Source organism: Leptodactylus fuscus, chromosome 1 (genome assembly GCF_031893055.1).
Source record: "Leptodactylus fuscus isolate aLepFus1 chromosome 1, aLepFus1.hap2, whole genome shotgun sequence".
Lineage (NCBI taxonomy): Eukaryota > Metazoa > Chordata > Amphibia > Anura > Leptodactylidae > Leptodactylus > Leptodactylus fuscus.
The window spans coordinates 247,261,694-247,286,855 of NC_134265.1; the positions used below are offsets into that span (position 1 = coordinate 247,261,694).

The 25,162-nt window shown below is 43.2% G+C and overlaps 1 protein-coding gene across 1 annotated transcript in view; it reads left to right on the forward strand.

Annotated features, from left to right (window-relative positions):
- GRID2 (glutamate ionotropic receptor delta type subunit 2) overlaps positions 1 to 25,162 on the forward strand; it is a 952,324-nt gene that overhangs the window by 751,020 nt on the left and 176,142 nt on the right. The gene's annotated exons all lie outside the window — the stretch shown is intronic.

Here is a 25,162-nt window from a genome sequence, read left to right on the forward strand (position 1 = left end):
AGAGTGTGGGCGGCTACAGGGCGGGGAGACGTGACGTCTCTCCTCCATTACCTGCCCACACTCTCCTAACCCGCCCACACTCTCCTAACCCGCCCACACTCTCCTAACCTGGTAGGAAGGGGGCAGCGAAGGGAGAAGAAGACTGCAGCTGGAGTGGCAGCGAGGTGAAGAGCAGCGGAGCAGCCATCTCTGCAGGTAAGTGGACACCAGGAGGGACTAAGCAGCCAGAGGATTTAAAAAAAAATCCTCTGGCTACTTAGTGATTCACTACACAGCGTGGATTCTAACAATTCTTAGATTCCATGCTGTATAGTGAATAGGATTGATTTTAAAATCCGATCTCCGATTAATAAAAAAATCCCATTGACTTGCATTGGGATTGGAATTGGGATCGAGATCGGGTTCGAATGAAAAATGATCGGAAATCGGATTTTAAAATCGATCCTGAAAAGTCAGGATCAGCTGAACCCTAATCACAAGTCTTTCAAACTGGGTTAAGGGTCTATCTGTCGCTGAGATCTGAAGAAATGAGGTATCACACGATTTATAATGTCTATAGTGCACAGTAGATGTTTAAGAGGTCTTCCTCCTATTAGTGCCTGCAGAGAATCACAATCCAGAGGAGCTCCATCAGCATAGAGATCCGAAAGTTGTTTACCTCTTAATCTTGACCAAAGATCTTCATAGTCTCCAGTGGGTTTTTGTAGGTGATGTGATAGCAGGTTGGCTGGGAAAGGTTTAGAAGAGCTATGATCTAAGTTAGAACTGCGAGAATATAAGCTTTTCCATGATAACAAAAATTGGAAATACAGATAATGGAAATGACCCTTCCACTTTGGCAACTGTTACATCTATGTGTATGTGTATCTACAGCCAATACACAGTGTGTATGGTTTTCATTGGCAATGCTTAGTTAAAGCATTTCTTAGGAACCCTTTAGAATCTATTTTCTATGTAAAGAAAGTACCATATATACTTGAGTATAAGCCGAATTTTTCAGCCCAGTTTCTGTGCTGAAAAAGCCCCCCTCGGCTTATATTCGAGTCAGCAGAATTTTTTTTTTTTTTTTTAAGGAGAGGGAGTCCATGACCAGCCACAATATTAATGTATAAAATCTCCCATAAAATAGTGGGAAAAAAAGAAGATTTAAAAAATAAATAAATAAATAAATAAAAGTTGTAAATCCCTCCTTTCCCTAGAATTTTTACAAAGTAGAAAATGACTGTGAAACACATACACATTAGGTATCCCTGTGTCTGACAGTGCCCGGTCTCCTGAATATATGGGATCTGCAGTGCTCCTGTTCCGTTGGGAAGGGTTTAATAGGAGCACTGCAGATCCCCTATATTCAGCCTGGCTGAATTCCAAGTGGGGGAAGAAAAAACAGTCCTCAAGCTCAGGGAAGGGGCAGACAGACAACCAAAACACCCCCTCCCCTTTCCCAGCACCCAGCAACTACTGCACCCAAAAACTCAGACCATTTTAATTTTTGAAATTTTCCAGTAGCTGCTGCATTTTCCCCCTCGGCTTATACTCGAGTCAATAAGTTTTCCCAGTTTTTTGTGGTAAAATTAGGGGCCTCGGCTTATATTCGGGTCGGCTTATACTCAAGTATATACGGTATAATATGTCTATGAAATATTTATTACAAAAGTGCTCACCAAACGTCTCCCCTACGCATTAGTAAAAAAAAAAAAAACAGTACTCACACTTTAAGGTCATCTGTATATAGCACTAATTTATAGTTATAGGGTACAAGTAAAGGAAAAAAAGAAATGACTGTAAAAAAAAAAGCAATGTCTGCTTCGGTGGAGTCATTTTAATTTTTATGTATTCTGTATTCTGGACTTTATAAAATATTGTGTTATTTCAAGGATTCAACCAGTTCTAAATGACTTCAGGGAATTGGGTGGTGTGGAGTTAATTTTCTCACTAGATGATAAGTTTGACATGGTGAAATCTTTAGGGTTTCATTTTATGCAATCCTAACACAAGTTCATTCTGTTATGCAGGTAATTTCAGTGTCACTTAATTGGCTCTCCTAGCTTGTTTCATGGTGAAATTGTGAGTGTCATTAGACTGCAGTCAATGTAATTTGATTCTTATTTCTTGTCCTTTCATGTTCCTATCCTACTTCCATATCCAAAAATTTATATTGACATAATTATGAGCATGTGTTAATCTCTAAGAAACCATGTTTATTGAATTCTAAGATTCAATTTCCTCTTCTATGAGTCATTTGTGTTTTTTATTAATATAAATTTAACAAAATCTAAAAGGATATTGCTAGACAGTTTGATTATAAATTAGATATAGACTGGCATAGTTGGTAATCCCAAATGCAATATTCAAAGTTACAACTTTATTGGACACACTAAAAATTACCTGTTACAATGGATAGAAAAACAGTGAAAACTACCAGTCTTACTTTCACATATTTTCACATACATTTGTTACCTAAATCTATGGGAGAAATTATATATATATATATATATATATATATATATATATATATATATATATATATATATATATATTTTTTTTTTTTTTCTTTTGTTTCAATAATTTTTATTAAAGATTTTCACATAACAGAAATCATCATACACGAGTCATGTATAAAAGATGAAACAATGAGGAAAGTATACATAAGAACATGACACGTCAAATGCATACAAATTCAAAACAACATCAAAGAAGAATGAGAAGGCACTGCAAAACATAAAGGGTAAGGGAGGAAGAAATCCATAAAAAAAAATGTAGGTAAAGATACAGTAAGATGAGGTGGAGGATTGCTGGTACAGGAACCATAAATGATTTGCGGCAGACAAGATATGAATCTGTGGCCCAAAACTATTACTTATAGTATGTGGACAATGACCAAATTTCCCAGGTACGTAGAAAGGAAGCATAGGAGAGTCTGCCTAATGACAGTATCTTCTCATACGTGTAAGCGGTGTTTATCATCTCAATTAAGGCAGGGATAGGCAGGATCAAAGTCGACCTCCATCTCCGAAAGATCAGAATTTTCGCCATAGTCAAAATTTTGCATACAATACGTCTGTGGGGGCGTAGTACCACAGGCAATCTCAATAAAAGGATCCCCACCGCAGGTGATGGAGCAACGTTGCAATGGCATATGTCCGAGATCAAAGCAAATACGGATGACCAGTAGGAGGTAAGAGCTGGACATTGCCAAATAACGTGGAACAGTGTCCCTACTCCCCCACAGTTTCTCCAACACATGGCAGAGGTAGAGGGGTACATAGATTGTAGTACTGAGGGCGTGTAATACCAACGTAGAGCCACTTCCGTTGCTGTTTCAATATGTGAGCTACAATGTAGGGAACTGTGGATCAAGTGAAAGACTTGGCACCATTCTTCCGGAGAAAAAGTCAACTGAAGATCCCGCTCCCAGTATCTAGAAGGTGGAGATTTGCAGAAGGCTTTTGTACTGCCTAGTAAGTCATACAGAAAACATAACCCCTTCATTTTAGTGGAAATACAAGCTATTATTTTAGAACAATAGGGTATATGGGGTAGGGGAGTTTTGGATAGTTATTCTGAGAAATTTGTAATATTGGGATGATGGAATATGAAATTTCATTTGCAACTCAGTGAAGGAGAGGAGACGGCTGGTCGAATCATACAAATGGGATAGGAACATAATTCCAGAGATTTCCCATGAGGACAAATTCAAATCAGGCATCATCCAAGATAACAATGAAGTGGGCGTGTTTGATGTGGTCCAATACATGTGAGGAGAAGCCTCAGCATGCATTTGGGACCAGGCAGACAAAGAAGCCATCATTGTCGGAGACAATATAGTAGGGTAGGTAATATTCCAAACGTTAGATAACAATAGGTCTCTAAGTTTCCCATGTAGAACATGAGAATGTTCGATGTGGACCCATGGAACAGATAAGTCCTCATTCCACCATCCGGCACACTGGGCTACTAAAGTGGCTAAGTAATAGTTGCGAATTATTGGGACGCTCCCATAATGGCTCCAGAGAAGCCCATCTTATGTAACACTGAGAAGGCATATGACCAACAAATGCAGTCGAACGCCTTCTCGGCATCCAAGACCAGCATGACCACCTCTGTTTTGTCCAAAGTGAGTCGGTGGACCAAGTTAAGAACCCGTCTAGTATTTTCGAATGATTGACGCCCTTTCACAAAACCCACTTGATCATAGTTAAAGTAGGAAGGCAGTCTGCCAGTCTAGTTGCCAACAATTTGGCATACATTTTCATATCTACATTTAACAAACAAATAGGTCTAAAGTTCTGGGGAACACAGGGTTCTTTGCCAGGTTTAGGCAAGGTGACTATTAGAGCATTCTGGTTTTCCCTAGGGAATTTTTTGGAGTCAATGGAGAGAAAAGCTATTAAAGGACCAGACAAGAAGGGGAAGATTGTTTTATAGCATTCATTAGTCAGGCCATCAGGACCAGGAGATTTGTGGGAGGGTAAGGATTTAAGTACCTTAGCCAATTCAGTTGGGGTTATTTGGGCATTGAGATCCTCCAACTGTGCAGATGTTAAAGTATGTAGATTGACACAGCAAAAAAAACACTCAATCATGTCTTCGGGTAGGGGCAGTCACAGAGGGGTCTTCTGTTAAGTTGTACAGCTCTTCGTAAAAGGTTTTAAATCTATTCGCAATCCCTTTCGGGTCATACAATTTATGAGATCCAGTCTTATTTATTATTTATTTATTATGCTTACTTGTATAGCGCCATCATATTCCGCAGCGCTTTACAGATATGGTCAGTGACTGTCCCATATAGGGCTCACAATCTACAGTCCCTATCAGTAAGTCTTTGGCGTGTAGGAGGAAACCGGAGTACCCAGAGGAAACCCACGCAAACACGGGGAGAATATACAAACTCCTTGCAGATGTTGTCCTTGGCAGGATTTGAGCCCAGGACTCCAGCACTGTAAGGCTGCAGTGCTAACCACTGAGCCACCGTGCTGCCCCAGTCTTATCCAATAGAAATGGTATTCTAGATTGGCTATGTTTCTGTTTCAAATGAGAGGCCAGTTAGGGTTGTCCCTCCACAAAATAGCAGGAATCCACAGTAGTTGCTTCTTGTTATATACGTGCAAACCAGCTTTTGTTAGGGGTGTGTCCCCCCCCCAAAAAAAAAAATAGCAGGAATCCATTGCAGTTACTTTTTGTTATATACATGCAAACCAGCGTTTGTTAGGGGTGTCCCCCCACAAAACAGCAAGAATCCACAACAGTTACTTCTTGTTATATATGTGCAAACTAGCTTTAGTTAGGGGTGCCCCCCCCAAAAAAAAATAGCAGGAATCCACTACAGTTACTTCTTGCTATATACGTGCAAACCAGCTTTTGTTAGGGGTGTCCCCCACAAAATAACAGGAAACCACAGCAGTTACTTCTTGCTCTATATGTTCCAACCAGCTTTTCTCAGGGGTGTCCCCTCAAAAAAGTAGCAGCAATCCACTGCAGTTACTTCTTGCTATATATGTGCAAACCAGCTTTTGTTAGGGGTGTCCCCTCACAAAATAGCAGGAATCCACAGCAGTTACTTCTTGCTATATACGTGCAAACCAGCTTTTCTCAGGGGTATCCCCCCCCCAAAAAAAAAAAAAAAAATAGCAGAAATCCACAGCAGTTACTTCTTGCTATATACGTGCAAACCAGCTTTTGTTAGGGGTGTCCCCCCCAAAAAAATAGCAGGAATCCACAGCAGTTACTTCTTGCTATATACGTGCAAACCAGCTTTTGTTACGGGTGTCCCCTAAAAAAAAATAGCAGGAATCCACAGCAGTTACTTCTTGCTATATACGTGCAAACCAGCTTTTGTTAGGGGTGTCCCCCCAAAAAAAATAGCAGGAATCCACTGCAGTTACTTCTTGCTATATACGTGTAAACCAGCTTTTGTTAAGGGTGTCCCCCCAAAAAAATAGCAGGAATCCACAGCAGTTACTTCTTGCTATATACGTGCAAACCAGCTTTTGTTAGGGGTGTCCCCCCACAAAATAGCAGGAATCCAGAACAGTTAGTTCTTGCTATATATACGTGCAAACCAGCTTTTCAGGCAGTGTGTAACCCCAAAACAGTGATACAGAGCAATTAGGTCCGGCTATGTACGCTCAATCTAGATATCCAGGGTGTGTACCCCCAAAATCTAGGTGGAAGAGACAGAAATTCAGTCAGGCTATGTACACTCAATCCAGATATCCAGGGTGTGTACCCCCAAAACCTAGGTGGGAGACAGACATTCAGCCAGGCTATGTACGCTCAATCCAGATATCCAGGGTGTGTACCCCCAAAACCTAGGTGGGAGACACCGAAATTCAGTCAGGCTATGTGCGCTCAATCCAGTTTTTCACGGTGTGTACCACCAAAACCTAGGTGGGAGAGACAGAAATTCAGTCAGGCTATGTGCGCTCAATCCAGTTTTTCACGGTGTGTAACCCCAAAACCTACCAGGAAGACACAGAAATTCAGTCAGGTTATGTAAGCTGAATTCAATTTTTAAGGGTCTACCCCCCGAAGCTAAGTGGGAGACAGTCGTTCATTCAGTCAGGCCATGTATGGTCAAACCTGTTTTTAATGCTGTACCCCCTGAAGCTAAGTGGGAGACACAGCAGTTCAGTCATGCTATATCAGCTCAATCAAATTTTTATGGGTCTACCCCCCAAAAGCTAAGTGTGATACACAACAATTCAGTCACACTATATCAGCTCAATCCAATTTTTTGTTCAATCCAGTATTGTTTGTTCTCCATGATGTGAACTATGCCTTTGTCTCTTGAAAAGCAACCCAACATGAAGTCAGCCATGTGTGCCAGTGTGTTACTTGGCATGACTTCGCTGCCCCCAACTGTTAGGGTCACTCTCCATTTCCTCCATTTTCCACTCCCCTTCACACCATCCGTGCTGAAGCAATGGGATGCACTGAACTTCAATTTTTTCAGCCTAGCAGAGGCTACTTTTCACTTACGAAAATGGCCGCACTTTGACCAGTATATCAGGCACAATGGTGTAGGTTTCAAAGAACCTTTGCACCAACAAGTTGAAAACGTGGGTAATGTGTGGACCGTGTTTGAGTCTGGCAAGCTCCAGATCTGCTACCAGGTTCTGGCCATTATCACATACGCCAACCTGCACCTGGGACCAGGTGCAGCGGGACAAAAAACATTGCCATCTCATCCAGGATGGCATCCCTGACCTCGAAGGCAGTGTGCTGTCTGTCCCCCAAGCTAATGAGCTTCAGCACAGCCTGCTGACGTCTCCCCACGCCAGTGTTGCAGCTTTTCCATCTCGTAGCTGGGGTCGATTTAATGGCGGAGGAGGAGGAGAGTGGTATTTCAGCACTCCTGCCAGGAATATTGGGCAGGGAGACAAGGCAGGCCGCCACAGTTTGCGATCCGGTCCCAGCCTCAACTACATTCAGCCAGTGTGCCGCGATTGAGATGCAACATCCCTGGCCGAATGCACTTGTCCACGCATCAGTGGTCAAGTGGAACTTTGTGCAACTTAGCGCAGAACTTAGGGCCTGCCTGATGTTACGGGACACGTGCTGGTGCAAGGCTCAACTCACCCTAAGGGCCAAAAACACTGCTGGTGAATTTTGAAATGTAAGACTTTATACATGGTGTCATATCAGTTTTTCATGCGCTAACAAACACAGTATGGCTAAAACACATTTTACATTTGCCTGTCAAGCTGTACAATAAGGAGCAGAAGACGGAAACCTGTCAGACCGGGTCTGGCCATGAGCGCCGGTGAGTGTTTTATGCTCTCCGCGGCTAAACCATTTTTTTTAAAACCGGACACAAAGTCCTGCATGTTCGACTTTGTGTCCAGTTTATAAAAAACTGTTTCGCCGCGGAGAGCATAAAACGCTCACCGGCGCTCACAGCCAGACACTTTTCAAATCCATTCAAATGAATGGGTTTGAAAACTGAATGCAGGTTTGCTGGATTTTGCTGGGAAACTGGGCAGGAAATGGAAACCTGTATAAACGGAGTCCGGGCGCATATGTGAACGAGTCCTGATACAGTCATAGAAAAGACTGCCCAGCAAGATCCTAAACATATTTAAACTTTTTTTTATGAAAACTCAGGTATCCTTTAACAATAGAGAATGACAGGAGAGTTATAAACCTCAATATCTCTTATGATTCCTGCCTGCAACAATGCCATGTTGAAGGGTTAAACGTCACACATCCACTCACAATATTTCTCTGAGATTCCTACTCTTCTATTCACCCATGATCACAATGTGTTATTCATCACAGTTAATTTCCTGACTATTTTACAACTATATGACTAATCACAAGTATATAAATGGCATTTTAAGGCAGTCGGGGTTCTTTATTCAATCGCAATGGATTTCCTCTTTATTTTCACACCCACATGGATACGGCTCTAATGGCATGTGCAAAGATGAATTGTGTTTTGCAACAGTGATTGTTTTCTTAGAAATTAGGCCGCTAAATATAATCTCTTTTTAAGCCACAGCTAAATACATGATTTGTAAATAATGGTGCTGTATGCTCTTACTTAAAACATCAGTTTACAGTTTATACAGGCAAAAAAAAAAAAAAACTGGACCATAGTCTAAAAGCTTATATACCAAAGTGATAGAAGTTAGTATGGAGCAAGTCTAATAGGGAGGTTTAATCCAATTAAATTGTTGTATTGTAATGGATAACTGACAACCTGTTCACAGTTATTAGTCATACATTCAGTAACATACAAAGAACAGAATATAACATAACACATATTTTACCATCAAGTACAAAAAAGTCTGATGTTTTTGTCTTTCCTTTACAGTCTCATCTTCCTCTGTCACCAAATAAGAGGAAGATGAGACTCCACGGACTGTTATATTTATCCCAAAACACCCGCCCCACCCCACCCCCACCTCCCCCCTATAGCAGTCACCAACGAAGAGGAAGATGAGACTCCACGGACTGTTATATTTATCCCAAAACACCCGCCCCACCCCACCCCCACCTCCCCCCTATAGCAGTCACCAACGAAGAGGAAGATGAGACTCCACGGACTGTTATACTCCAAACCAACCGCCCCGCCCCACCCCACCTCCCCATATAACGGTCACCAACGAAGAGGAAGATGAGACTCCATGGACTGTTATACCCCAAACCATCCACCCCACCCCCACCACTCACCCACCCGAGTCCAACTCCCCCCCCCACTTTACTAGCTTTGGCAATGCCAAATATCTATTCGGACGTGCCAATAAAGCTTTTTTGATTTGATTTGATTTGATTTGACATGCTTTTTATTGCCCTTTTGCTAAATCCCACCATCTTTAGTTGGTTACCAATAGCAGTTCTGATGGAGAAGAAGAACTGCGTTTGCGTAACTTTCTTGCAGCATTCATTTTTACAGAACTTAATTAGAGATGAGCGAATAGTAAGATATTCGTTATTCGTTTTGAATAACTGCTCAATATTCAACTATTCGATCGAATATCGAACCTTATTATAGTCTATGGGGAAAAATGCTTCATTTCAGGGGAACCTACCATTCGACTCAGGAGGGTCACTAAGTCCACTATGACACCCCAGGAAATGGTTACAACACCCTGGAATGCAACTGGAACAGCAGGGGAAGCATGTCTGGGGGCATCTAACAAGCCCAAGTCACAGTTTTACCCCACTATCACAGCCTATCAACTACACACTTTCCACACTCAAAAAAATCCTCTATGAAAGTGGGAAATTACCTGGAAACCTTCTTTACTCCCAAATTGTTAGGATAGAAACCCAAATTTTACTCTAATGAAACCTTAACAAGCACCCCTTTAAATCACGTTGCCCATGACAACCACAGATGGAATAGGCAATGGGAAATCCAACAGTACCCACCCTGAACTGTCATTGTGTGTGTGTGTGTGTGTGTGTGTGTGTGTGTGTGATGTGGTAAGACCTTCCAAAATTCACTTTTCTAGACCTTAACGTGAGCCCTTCCAAATTAAGTTAGATGCCCTTAAGCTGAGCTACCAGCAGAGATTAAGGCCCTTTAGGTGACTTCAGTCTCTTACCAGCAGAGTTTTAGGCCCTTAGAGTAAGTAGAGCCTTGCACCGGCAGTGTTTTTGGCCCTTGGAGTGAGTTGAGCCTCTAACCAGCAGAGTTTGGGGGAATCGGGGTGGATTGAGACTCTAACCAGCAGAGTTTGGGGGAATCAGGGTGGATTGAGACTCTAGCCAGCAGAGTTGGGGGGAATCAGGGTGGATTGAGACTCTAACCAGCAGAGTTGGGGGAAATGAGGGTGGATTGAGACTTTAACCAGCAGAGTTGGGGGAATCAGGGTGAATTGAGCCTAGTAAGAGCATAATTGTGCAATGCTGATGGTGCAGGAGGAGGAGGAGGAGGAATTGTAGAGGGTGAGCACACACATGAAACTTCATGTCGGGGGGCTTGACACAGGTGGACATGAAAATGATGGGTCTGTCCAGTGGCTGTTCATTTTGATCAGTGTCAGCCGGTCAGTACTGTCAGCTGACAGCCGGCTGCGCTTATCCGTAATAATGCTACCGGCTGTGCTAAAGACCCTTTCCAAAAGCACACTGGCGGCAGGGCAGGAAAGGACCTCCAATGCGTACTGCACAAGTTCCAGCCACAAATCCAACTTGGAGACTCAATAAGTATAGGGCGCAGAGGGATCGGAGAGGACAGGGCTGGGGTCTGCCAGATACTCCGGCAACATGCGCCTATACTTGTCCCTCCTGGTGACACTAGGCCCCTCAGTCGAGGTAGTTTGGCAAGTGGGTGCCATTAACATGTCCCAGACCTTGGAGAATGTGCCCTTACCGGGTGTGGACCGGATGGAAGTTGTTTGCCTGTTGGAGGAACTCTCCTGTGTGCCACCATCGAGAGTTGATGGAAACATCTCCATCATATTCTGCACCAGTTCCCTGCGGCAATGACTCATGCGACTGGCCCTCCCCTCTACCACAATAAAATTAGAAACATTATTTTATACCAGGGGTCGAGGATTGCAAAATTCCAGTAGTCGTTGCTCTCCAGGATTTTGACAATGCGTTTGTCAGTTGAAAAGCACTCCAACATGTATTCAGCCATGTGTGCCAGAGTGTTACTTTGCATGACTTGGCTGCCCCCAGCGGAATGGTCACTCTCCATTTCCTCCTCTTCCTCCTCCTCCTCCATTTCGCCCCATCCGCGCTGCAGCAATGGGACGCACTGAACTTCCCCGCTAGCCTCCTGTGTGACAATTAGATCTGCCACTTCGTCCTCCTCCTCCTCTTCTTCCTCCCTTAATATACGCTATGAAGCGGACATGAGTGTGCCCTGACTATCCTGCTGAGATGGTTGTGCTCCTATGCCTGACTCCTCAGCGTCCAATGTGTTATCCCTGATGGCAATGAGGGATTCTCGCATCACACACAGGAGCGGGATTGTGACACTCACGAGTGCGTCGTCACAGCTGACCCTCATGGTTGACTCCTAAAAGACACGCAAGATCTCGCATAAGTCTGTCATCCATGGCCACTCACGGTGCAGAAACTGAGGGAGCTGACTCTGAGGAACCCTTGGGTTTTGGAGATGGTACTCCATCAAGGGTCTCTGCTGCTCACACACTCTACTCAACATGTGGTATGTCAAGTTCCAGCATGTGGGGATGTCGCACATCAGCCAGTGTTCTGGCAGATGGTGGCATTGCTGGAGGCTTCAGAGGCTAGCAGCGGCTACTGTAGACTTGCGAAAGCGCTGCACTTTCACCAGTAGCTCGGGTATATTTAGGTACATTTTTTAAAGCCGCTACCAGGTTCCGGCCGTTATCACACACGATCATGCCTGGGCCCAGGTGCAGTGGCGAAAACCATGTTGCCATCTCATCGAGGAGGGCATCCCTCACCTCGGAGGCAGTGTTCTGTCTGTCCCCCAAGTTGATGAGCTTCAGCACGTCCTGCTGACGTCTCCCCACACCAGTGCTGCAGTGTTTCCAGCTGGTAGCTGGGATCGATGTGATGGCAGAGGAGGAGGAGGAGGGTGGTGGTGGTTCAGAGCCCCTGCCAGGAAAGTTGGGTGGGGAAATGAGGTAGACTGCCCCAGATTGTGACGCGGTCCCAGCCTCAACTACATTCACCCAGTGCGCCATCAGTGAAATGTAGCGTCCCTGTCCGCATGCACTTGTCCACGCGTCGGTGTTCAAGTGGACCTTTGTGAAAATCGTGGAACTTGCCTGCCTAATGTTGCATGACATGTACTGGTGCAAGGCGAGAACAGCACAGCAGGAGAAGTAGTGATGGCTAGGGATGGCATAGCGAGGTGCCGCACTTGCCATCAGATCACGGAAGGCCTGAGTTTCCACAAGCCGGAACGGCAACATCTCCTGGGCCAGGAGTTTGGAGATGTGCGAGTTTAAGGCTTGTGCATGGGAGTGGGTAGCGCTGTGTTTTTGCCTGCGCTCAAAAGTCTGGGAGATAATGGGTTGCTGTGAAGAGGCGCATAATGGTACAGGAGAAGGAGCTAAGGCAGGAGAAGGAGCTGAGGCAGGAAAAGGGGAGGATGAGAGAGAAGTCTCCAAAGTGGTGGAGGCAGATGTGGAGGTTTCCTGGCTGCTGGTCTGGACTGCAGCACCAGCACTGGCAACAGTCGGAGAGGCAGTGGCGGCAACGCCGGACGACAATTTTCCTGCGTTTGCTCTCTGCCACTGAGCCCAGTGCTTGCCTAACAAATGATGGCGCATGCGAGTGGTCGTAAGGTTGCTCTTTTCTGAGCCCCTACTCAGTTTGGAGTTGCAGAGTGTGCAAACCGCAGTATATTTGTCCGCCGCACATACATTAAAAAAATTCCACACCACCGAAGACCGTGGCCTCGATGTGGGAGTTTTTCTAGGCTGGCTACAAGAGGGAACATTTTCAGCCCTGCTGCCTGTGGCCTGGCTTCAGTGAAGCAGCTGTCCTCTGCCTCTGGACATGCCTCTGCCTCTAGCCACCCTCTTTGGTGTTGCACTTCCCTCCACATCTACACTGCTTTCCCCGCTTGTCATCCCCCCTGTCCAGGTCGGGTCAGTGTCCTCGTCGTCCACCACCTCCTCTTCCAATTCCTCCTCCTCTTGCACACTGATGATGGCAACAGGCTGCCCTGATGGCAACTGTGTCTTGTCATCATTGTCACTGAAGGCCGATTGCTGGTCAACAACAACAACAGGAGATAACGCATGCTTCAGTGTTTGTGCATCAGGACACAGCAACTCATCTATTACCTCTGGTGATTCAGGACGTAGTGGGACAGTGAGAGGGACAGTGAATGGACCCGAAAACAGCTCCTGGGAGGTGGGAAAGGTGGGATTAGTTTGCTGGGAAGATTGGGCATGTTGTAAGGAAGGAGGACCAGACTATTTGGTAGGAGGAGAAGTTGAGGTAGAGGCTGACTGGCTGGTGGAGAATGTGCTGGAAGCATTGTCCACCATCCATTGTAACACCTCTTCCTGGTGCTCGGGCCTGGTTAGGGTTGTATCCTGCACCCTACTTAATGTGGCCATCAAGCCGGAGACTGTGGGGAAGCACAATGCTTTCTGCCACAGAGCAGTAGGCACAGTAGACGCTGTTGGTTGAGCGCAATCTTGCTCCACATCTGCATTTCCACGCCCCCGTCCTCGTCCCCATCCTCATCCCCGTCCCCTTGCACTAGCCTTATGCATTTTTTGATGTATAGTAATGCCCTTTTTATGGTCTATACACCCCTAATAAAAGTTTTTTTTTCATGTATATAGCAAGTAACTACTGTGGATAGCAAGTAACTACTGTGGATTCCTGCTAATTTTGGGGGGCGACACCCCTGAGAAAAGCTGGTTGGAACGTATATAGCAACAAGTAACTGCTGTGGATTCATGCTATTTTTTTGGGGGGACACCCCTAATAAAAAGCTTTTTTTCATGTATATAGCCAGAAGTAACTGCTGTGGATTCCTGCTATTTTGTGGGGGGACACCCCTAACAAAAGCTGGTTTGCATGTATATAGCAACAAGTAACTGTTCTGTATCTCTGTGTTCCACCATCCATGGAAAGCTGGACTCCTGTCCCTGCAGTGTATAGCTCTGAGAAGAGCTGTTGTTGTTCTTCGGTTTTTCCCTGCCCATCTGAAGCTAATGCCTATCTAGCCCTCAGCAGATATGTTTCTCTCCCTATCTCTGACCGCAAATCTGGCGAATATGGTGGCGGCCGTTCTTATAAATGGGAGGTCACATATTTTCGGCAGCCAGTGGGTTTTTTCAAGTTTTTTTTTCAATGCCTCCATTGTCGTAGTTCCTTTCCCATCTCCTCTGCACAGTTATTGGTGCAAAAAATGCGCCAGGGAAGGTGGGAGGGGATATGAATTTTTACTGTGTATGCTGCGTGGTATTCGATTGGGAACGAATACCTCGAACGGCCTGATATATCATCTCTAAACTTAATGTGGGTTTTACTTTTTCTTTGCTTTATTTACTTCTATATGTGTTCTAGGAAAAGAAGGTGATTTGAATTTTTAGCTCTTTTCCTTTATTATTTTTTCCTTTTTTTTTTAGATTTTCTGGGGGGTATGATTCCATTGAATACACTGTAACGCTAACGCATTGCAATATATTAAGAAATTCCTGTACTTCTATACTTCCTATAATAAAATCATTTATGTGACAAGCATTGGAGCCTTCAATAGCCTCCTCTATGTCATAGTAATGGATCACCGACCCTGGATCTCACTCCTGGGGTCAGCAATCCACCCCAAAATGGCAGCAATCATTTGCGTCCGAGAATGTGGTGCCTTATTCAGCTTTGACCGAGGCTTAGGAAAGGTTAATGCCCATGATCAGAGAACAAATGGACTGATGGGTCTACATTTAAATACCCATCATCTATCAGAATAGTACAACAGATATTGGTAAAGTCTTTATGTCAAAAAGAATAAAAAGTAAAAATGGTTAAATTCAGATAAATTAAAAAGTGGCCCCCAAAAATTGCACATTTCCAAATGCACACCTATCGATGAAATTAAACAGGTTTTGCATCAACATCCAATGTTCAGCCATGATGAACATCGGATGTAAGTTACCCAAAAATAAAATCTTTTCCCCAGTCGCACTTTTACTAAAAAAAAAAAAAAAAAAGTGTACTTAGGTCATTCATTGACAAAAGCTGAGAGAGGAAAATGTGTTTAAAACTGAGCTTCAGTATATCAATATCAAACATTAAATGTACATATATGTAATGTCACCATGTCATACATAATTCATTGCATTTTTCTCCTGTTTCTGGTCATTTTGCCTAAGAAAGATCTTCAAGATTAACAACAACTCTAAGTCCAAATAATAAGAAAGTTTTCTGAGTTCATCCCCCAAAAAGGAGGATTTACTAAGAATTAAAATGGGTCCAAAACACCTCCAGTCTTAAAAGGGTTAGGTCTTAATTGACTATTCTTTGTCACTAAAGCAAATATTTTTTATGACATGAAAGGTAAAGGCCCTTATAGATTTTTTTCACATAACTATAGCGTAATTTCAGCTATTCAGTTGTGACAGGTTGTGATAGAATTAGGTTTTATTGTAGCACATAGTAATATTAAACTGGGAAATAGGAAACAATGTGTTATTGGTATGAAAGTTGTTTCAGTTCTTCAGTATTGTGTAACTAATATATTTCATTGGCTGTTCATGGCAGATTACCTCTCATATCTACTGCTCTACTTGGGAGGTAGTGTAGCAATCCGTTAACAAGGAGAGAAAATGCACCGATAATTTTAGCATAATTTGCAATGCCAAGATAATAGCTTCTACAGTTCTTTGTAGGGCTTTATGTATGTGAGGTAAATGGAATGTAATCTTTATTTAAATTGCAGTTACTAATATATTGTATATTTGTACATGACTACATTTCTACGTACATACTGTGCATAGCCATCTCCACCTACAGTCCAATTAGACGACGGCTCATTTCTTCTCTCCAGGAACCTGGTTTTACACTGTATTGCAAAGAACTGAAGCAAAGCACAGTAATATTACTTTGCTTTCAACTCATACTCCCATCTGTCTATTCATAATCTAAAAAAATTTTGAATCATGGAAAAATATAATTAGCAAACAAATTTTGAAATTGTACATTAGTACAACTGACACATACAGTAGCTAGAGATTGTTCTTTGCATTAGCAGAATCATATCTTTGGGAGTACTGAGGGTATTGTGGTTCCACAGCGCCTCTGAAATATCACTCTGAGCAGTCCCCCTTCTGCTTGATTAACATTGCACTTCCCATTGATCCATCGGTCCCCTGCTGACCCGATGGGAAGGGACCCTCACTCAGCTGGACCCAGGGGTCCACGTCAGCTACAGTGAGTTGGTTTTACCCTTCCCTTCAGCTCTGGAGTTGTGCTCTAAAAAAAACCAATGTCCTAAGACAACTTCTTGCCCCAGACAGGGCCTCCCCACCGTGCTCGAGGCCTTCTGACAGCGAAACCACACAACCAAGAGAGAAGCACGAGTTTGCCTCGAAACAGCAGACCCAATAGGCATCAAAAAAGTGCACCGGGCTGTCCGTCCAAAGTCCAACCTAGCAGCCTCCGCGTGTCTCCCTCAGGCTCGGCTCTTCGGCGGCTCCCACGCATCAACACACAGGTTGACCTCCGCATCTCCAAAAGACTCCCACATACCCACACTCACGTCGTTAGGGTCCAGATGTCAACGACAACCCTACCCTGGATGACAGGCTTCAATGACAGGAAACAGAGAGGCAGCAGAGCGCACCCACAAGGCGAAACATGCCAGCAGCTCTAGCATCCTGGTTGAAAAAAAACACAAAACATTTTACTGTCTGGATATTCAGCACATATGCACTCCGTAGATGAAGCCAAGATCAGTCCACCTTACTTCACTGTGCATATGATGGATTCTACAAGAGATGCCTTGTGATAATGTATCATGGCTTGACATAAGTCAATCAAACCAGGAGAAAATCTCTATACCACCCTATGACTCTATACATAGAATCTGAATGTAGCACACTGTTTTCAAAGTTCTCTTTCTGTATCCTGCTGCCAGAATATACAAAGACAATGTCGTCAATCTGTTACCATCCTGAATAATTGAAAAATGTTGGTCGCCAGTACATAGACCTAGAACTTCCTTTCTTTGAAAGGGCTGTTCCACAGAAAAACATGTCACGGTTGCTTCACTGACCCATGAAAATGTTTTGCTCTATTCACATTAGCAACAAGGATGTCCTGGAGTCATCAGAGCTTTAGACAATCCATTCTGAAATGGATCATAGAAAATCCTGATGGATCCTTTCCATTTATAATGGGTTGCTGTTGTTCTTTTTTTTTTTTTATGAAAAGCAAATGAACCTCAATGAAATGAAGAGCAATGCTGATGTGAAGCGAGACATTTAACAGGGCTTCAGCTCTACTTATAGGTTAACAAAAAAGAAAACAATGCAAAGCCCCAGAAAAACTAATGTGGAGGTGTCACCATAGAGGAGGCCTGTGATGGCGGCTGATCTCTCCCTCTCAGGTCATAGTGCCTTTCGCATCAAAACCTCACGCAGGCCTTAGGGTGTCACAATGATAAGGGAGATGTTCCTACATGGTCGAAAGGACTACAATTATCAGGAGAACTCACAATGGCATTGTGTTACAAGTCCACTCTCCATTGAGCATGTTCTTGAATTTTCACATGATTAGAAAATTACCGTGTTGATAGCCTTATAAAAAACTAATAGTACAGACAGCTTTGCAGAAACAATTCCAGGCATGGTGACAATTTTATGGTCTTACCCATAGCAACAACTGTATATCAGTGTGTGGGCATACGAGGTTTTTAAGGGTGGTTTCAATAAAGCCAGTGCTAATAGCTTTCAAGCGACTCATTGTTTCTTATTCATATACTTTTCACAAGTACAATGGCATTTAAAATAGGAGTAAAATCCATGCTGCTTTACGGACTACATTTTATATTGTGTTCATGACTGAATACGTTCCATGCTGCAGCATTTCATTGTCTTCTAATTTCTAAACTGAGCAGTGCATAATACCATATAATAGCCATTATGTATACAGTCCTGGGAAAAATCTCAGCCACTAAAACAAAAAAGTTTGATTTGCTTTCAATATAGATGACAACCTTAAAATACATGTCAAGCTCTGCTTACACCATGACAGGCATAAAACATTAACAGCACAAGGTTGTTGCAATATTAATATGAATGACAATATTTTGGCCAGTGATTTGTGAATATTCCTAGCAAAGTATCTGTACTCAGTGAAAAAAAAAAATAAAAAAAAATAATATATATATATATATACTCTACAGACCAAAAGTTTGGACACACCTCATTGAAAGAGTTTTCTGTATTTTCATGACTATGAAAATTGTAGATTCACACTGAAGGCACTATTAATTAACACATGTGGAATTATATACTTAATAAAAAAATTGTGAAACAACTGAAAATATGTCTTATATTCTAGGTTCTTCAAAGTAGCCGCCTTTTGCTTTGATTCCTGCTTTGCACACTCTTGGCATTCTCTTCAGTCACCTGAAATGGTCTTCCAACAGTCTTGAAGGAGTTCCCAGAGATGCTTAGCACTTGTTGGCCCTTTTGCCTTCACTCTGCAGTCCAGCTCACCCCAAACCGTCTCGATTGGGTTCAGGTCTGGTGACTGTGGAGGCCAGGTCATCTGACATAGCACCCCATCACTCTCCTTCTTGGTCAAATAGCCCTTACACAGCCTGGATATATATATCATTAGCACATAAGTAAATGAAAAAGGCAATAAAGTCTTTGGACTTGAATGCAGATGAGTTGTAATAGAAGACCCAGACCATGGTGAAAGTGGCAAAAGCAGAGTCAGGCATCAGAAAATATTTTTGGTTAAGGGGGAAGGTCTCCTCTACAGCAGCAGGTAGTCTTTGAACTGAAAACTGGTCGGAAACGTAAAGACCCTAAGAATTTTTAGTGTTTTTCTGCCATAGATGCCCAGCAAGCAAAAGTATTTGCTTAGTTGCTTTGTGCAACAGTTTTTCTTTCCAAATTGAAAAAGTTAGTTCTTTGTTACATTGTCAAATATCATCTGTTTATGTACCCTCTGATTTGTAAAGTGTTGCGGAATATGTTAGCGCTATTTAAATACAATTATTACTATTTTTTTATTATTAGTAGTATTATTATTAGAAAAGAAAGGAACAGGGTCTGCCATATGACAGATTTCACAGTTGGGGTTACTCAGTTGGAACATATTTAACAAGGCAGTGCTTGGCTTGAAAATGATGAGAAACACTGATCTATAATAGAGATGAGCGAGTAGTATTCGATCGAGTAGGTGTTTGATTGAATACTACGGTATTCGAAATACTCGTACTCGATCGAACACTACTAGCTGTTCGAAGTTTAAGGTTTGATGCAGAACCAGCGTTGATTGTCAGAATGCTATACATTGCCAATCAACGCTGGTTCTTCTCTTACCTTTAGAAGTCTTCTCCGTGCGCAGCATCCCCGCATCCTCTTCCGGCTCTGAATTCACTCTGCTTAGGCATCGGGCCTGCCCGCGCATGCGCAGTCGGCTCTGCCTAGGCCCAATGCTTAGCAGAGTGAATTCAAGGCCGGAAGAGGATGCGGGGACGTTGCGCAGGGAGAATCCAGCTCGACCCTCATTCATGGACTTGGTAAGTAGAATTTGATCGAATGTTGATCAAATACTATGGTATTCAAAATACTCGTACTCGGTCGAATACTACTAGCTGTTCGAATTCATGCGCAGTCAGCTCTGCCTAGGCCCGATGCCTAGCAGAGTGAATTCAAGGCCGGAAGAGGACGCGGGGACGCTGCGCAGGTAGAATCCAGCCCGACCCTCTCTCATGGACTTGGTAAGTAGAATTTGATCGAATGTTGCCTACCCCTGAAACGAGCATTTCCCCCCATAGACTATAATGGGGTTTGAAACCCGCTCGAACAGTCGAACAGTGTGCGGCTGTTCGAATCGGATTTCGAACCTCGAACATTTTAGTGTTTGATCATCTCTAATCTATAACAATTCTTTGATGTTGATTGACAGGTATGGAGAGGTCAGTGAGGAGAGTCAAATCACTTGCCATGTTTAGGGCAGTCCATTGGCAAGTTCATTTGTGCAAGCCAATAAAGTTAATTTTCCCTCAAAATGTTACTTTGTAAAAGACCAAACACACACACACACACATACATATGTAGACATCTTCAATTGTAATCTGTTGCTCAATGCAAAAGCTATGTGAAAGCAAAGGGAAAAAGGCGAGATAAAGCAAATAACAACTAGTGGATAGTCCCAGGTTCTAACACATTAATGGTCGAGCAGAAGACAGCTAAATTTGAAGGGTATTACAGTGTATTTTACAAGGGGATATCCACATTATCATTTTATTTGGTTGGCCCAAGGATCCTCAGTTCAGCACTGTTAGCATTCTTACTTAAAGTTTTCAAACTTGGCTCTATCTGTACAGTAATGTGGGGTGCCATTTGTATATGTTTTAGTAGAAGCAATGTTTTAGTAGAAGCAATGTTTCCAGGAAAGAGTACCCCATATCAATGCCGGTCAAACCACCATATAAGAAATTGAGCTCTCACTGCCATTGTTTGATACATTAATTCACATTGTAATGTAAAAAAATTTTGTTCATGTACCTTTTGATTTTTAAAGTGCTTGATTCCTGACTTGCTATTTAATCTCTGTAATGTCAGAATGGCGGTGTCAGGCAAGGGGTGTGATTCAAGGCATAGATCAGAGGAAGCCAGTGTCAGAGGTCAGAATCACACTCCTTACCAGCTCCTGCTTGACACTGCAAGGGGGCGTTCACACTTGTGTCCATGTTCGCACGCTGGGTTTCCGTCCTATTCCCCGGGGAAACTGGACAGGGGACGGCTTCCCGGCGGTGAGTTTTAAAACCCATTCATCTGAATGGGTTTTTAAAGCCAACCGCCGGTGCTATTCAAATGAATGGGTTTTAAAACTGACCATCAGGAAGCCGTCCCCTATCCAGTTTCCCCGGGAAATAGGACAGAGACCTGGTGTGCAGACACGGGCGCAAGTGTTAATGCCCCCAATCCTGACAGCACAGAGTGTAAATAGCATATCAGACACCAAAACTAACCATATTGATTGCTCAGGAACAGTGAAGGCTAGAGAGAGAGAATTCCAACAGTTCCAGAATAAGTGAATCATCAGCTTTTAATTTTTCTAAAGAGCTGGACTTGTTGGACATGGTGGAAGGTCCTCCTTGACCAGCAGAGAAGATGTAAGATACATAATTTGAATAGAGTTTGTATGTGATATTGTATGTATGTGATGTATGTGTGTGTTGGAAATGTGATGGGCTAGATATTTACATTCTAACTTCAGATATACAGTATATTTATACTGCATGACTACTAATGACCACATTTATATGTACATACTGTGAATGACCATTCCCACCTACAGTCCAATTAGACAATGGCTCATTTCTTTCTCTCCAGGAGTTTATTTTCACACTACATTGCAAAGCAGTGAAGCAAAGCACAGTAATGTAAATTAATTACTTTAAAATACTTGTCAGGCTTTATGTACACTTTGTGTTGCCCTTGACAGCTGTTCATTAAATGTCAAGTGGGCAAGTGCTACTGAAACTGAGAGGTAATCTCTTATATGCACATAAATACCACAAAGCAAATATTGACCTTTTCTTCTCTACCACTCCAGATTGACCTATGCAAATTTAAGGTGACTATTAGAGATGAGCGAACACTAAAATGTTCGAGGTTCGAAATTCGATTCGAACAGCCGCTCACTGTTCGAGTGTTCGAATGGGTTTCGAACCCCATTATAGTCTATGGGGAACATAAACTCGTTAAGGGGGAAACCCAAATCCGTGTCTGGAGGGTCACCAAGTCCACTATGACACCCCAGGAAATGATACCAACACCCTGGAATGACACTGGGACAGCAGGGGAAGCATGTCTGGGGGCATAAAAGTCACTTTATTTCATGGAAATCCCTGTCAGTTTGCGATTTTCGCAAGCTAACTTTTCCCCATAGAAATGCATTGGCCAGTGCTGATTGGCCAGAGTACGGAACTCGACCAATCAGCGCTGGCTCTGCTGGAGGAGGCGGAGTCTAAGATCGCTCCACACCAGTCTCCATTCAGGTCCGACCTTAGACTCCGCCTCCTCCGGCAGAGCCAGCGCTGATTGGCCGAAGGCTGGCCAATGCATTCCTATGCGAATGCAGAGACTTAGCAGTGCTGAGTCAGTTTTGCTCAACTACACATCTGATGCACACTCGGCACTGCTACATCAGATGTAGCAATCTGATGTAGCAGAGCCGAGGGTGCACTAGAACCCCTGTGCAAACTCAGTTCACGCTAATAGAATGCATTGGCCAGCGCTGATTGGCCAATGCATTCTATTAGTCCGATGAAGTAGAGCTGAATGTGTGTGCTAAGCACACACATTCAGCACTGCTTCATCACGCCAATACAATGCATTAGCCAGTGCTGATTGGCCAGAGTACGGAATTCGGCCAATCAGCGCTGGCTCTGCTGGAGGAGGCGGAGTCTAAGGTCGGACCTGAATGGAGACTGGTGTGGAGCGATCTTAGACTCCGCCTCCTCCAGCAGAGCCAGCGCTGATTGGCCGAATTCCGTACTCTGGCCAATCAGCGCTGGCCAATGCATTCTATTAGCCCGATGAAGTAGAGCTGAATGTGTGTGCTTAGCACACACATTCAGCTCTACTTCATCGGGCTAATAGAATGCATTGGCCAATCAGCGCTGGCCAATGCATTCTATTAGCTTGATGAAGCAGAGTGTGCACAAGGGTTCAAGCGCACCCTCGGCTCTGATGTAGCAGAGCCGAGGGTGCACAAGGGTTCAAGTGCACCCTCGGCTCTCCTACATCAGAGCCGAGGGTGCGCTTGAACCCTTGTGCAGCCTCGGCTCTGCTACATCAGAGCCGAGGGTGCGCTTGAACCCTTGTGCACACTCTGCTTCATCAAGCTAATAGAATGCATTGGCCAGCACTGATTGGCCAGAGTACGGAATTCGGCCAATCAGCGCTGGCCAATGCATCCCTATGGGAAAAAGTTTATCTCACAAAAATCACAATTACACACCCGATAGAGCCCCAAAAAGTTATTTTTAATAACATTTCCCCCTAAATAAAGGTTATCCCTAGCTATCCCTGCCTGTACAGCTATCCCTGTCTCATAGTCACAAAGTTCACATTCTCATATGACCCGGATTTGAAATCCACTATTCGTCTAAAATGGAGGTCACCTGATTTCGGCAGCCAATGACTTTTTCCAATTTTTTTCAATGCCCCCGGTGTCGTAGTTCCTGTCCCACCTCCCCTGCGCTGTTATTGGTGCAAAAAAGGCGCCAGGGAAGGTGGGAGGGGAATCGAATTTTGGCGCACTTTACCACGCGGTGTTCGATTCGATTCGAACATGGCGAACACCCTGATATCCGATCGAACATGTGTTCGATAGAACACTGTTCGCTCATCTCTAGTGACTATACATACTTATAATAAAGCTAATATTTTTACACAAATAATATCAAGTTAACCTAACTTGAAACAAATCAATGGCAAAGACTAAAGGTTTTTACTTTACGTACACATGGAAATGATTTAGCCAAACGTTGACATTTCTTATGGCTTTTTTCCTTATGGATCGAATAGGAATCACCTTTAAGTCTCAGAGTCTTAGCCATGAATGATTCTGTGTTTAGGCTTGACAGAGGCCTTTTTGGTCAAGATGTTTCTACTGTACTCTAATGGATACATTTCCTGCCTGACTAGGGTGAAATAAAAGCACAAACTTCATCACAATACACAAACTTCATCGGATTAGACCGTACAGGAAATATGACAGGTACATGTTGGACTAGTCAGAGAAAAGGGAACTGGAAATCTAACTATTTTTTCCCAGTCCCTTATGAGTATTACTCTGGATATGTCTGTCTGTCAATCAGAATTTCACAAATCTTACAGGTTTTTGCTCATGTGCTTTCAGCATGAGCTCTTCAGGGGTTAATTAATCTGCCCAAACTTTGTTTTGGAAGGCAAAGTGTGGTAAGACAGCCATGTACTCTAAAGCTGTCCATACACATTATATTTTAGACTTGTCTGAAATGAACTGTGGTTGCTGGTTGTATGGCCAATGTCCAAAACAAATGAACAACCACAAACCTTCCAATGAGCATTCAACTACCCCGAACACTTGGAACGTTAACAGATAGAAGTCATTGATGGACGCTCTGTGGGTGTGTCAATAGTACAAACATATGCTTACAATGAAAAACTTGCCTACAGGTCTAGCCTATACACAATGGATGGCAGAAAATTTTAACACAAATGAGTTTGGATCTGATCAACTTTAGTTGATTGTTAGCTGTATAGGACAAACTGTCATAGGTTTATGTACGACCAACCAACAGCAAACAATTCAAAATCTGAAACTCCAGCTGTCAAACCTATTGTGTTTGGCCAGCTTAATGGACGGAATAAAGATTACTTTGAAACCATATGTCCAGTGTAATGTTCAAACAGGAAATAGGTCCGCAGTCCCAAAAGGACTGCGGACCTATTTCCTGTTTGAACATTACCTATTTGGAGTCTTTGCTTCGAGGGTCCAGAAGCTTCTAGGTCGTGCACCCCAGGGGGTTACGGTGAATACATGGTGAGCTTCAGTATTTAATTATTTCTGTTTGAATATGTCCAGTGTGTTGGGTAGTACACCAAGTGCAGTAAATAGCTGTAACTTGCTCCTGGGCCCTAATACAAACTTTGTAATGGAGGCCGCATGTTCTATCTATAATACCGTAAAAAGGCTTTTGGGCCTTCTCAGGCTTCAGGGCCAAGTAACAATTTCTACCTTTCCACCTCCACTTTATGTGCACCAGGACTGTATTATGTGAAATGACTTGTTAATGCCTAGCTAACACTATCACCTCTATTTACCCCTTTTTCACCTGATGAGTTTGAGACCATGTACTGAAGAAAACAGTAAAAGTGGAAGTATGAACTGTTCACTTAAAATTGTTTTAAAAAAAAAAACCCAAACAAACAAAAAAACACCTATACATTTGCCAGTATTCTTCAATCTCAGCTCATACAAGAACAACAAAATAAGAAAATAGTAAACTATC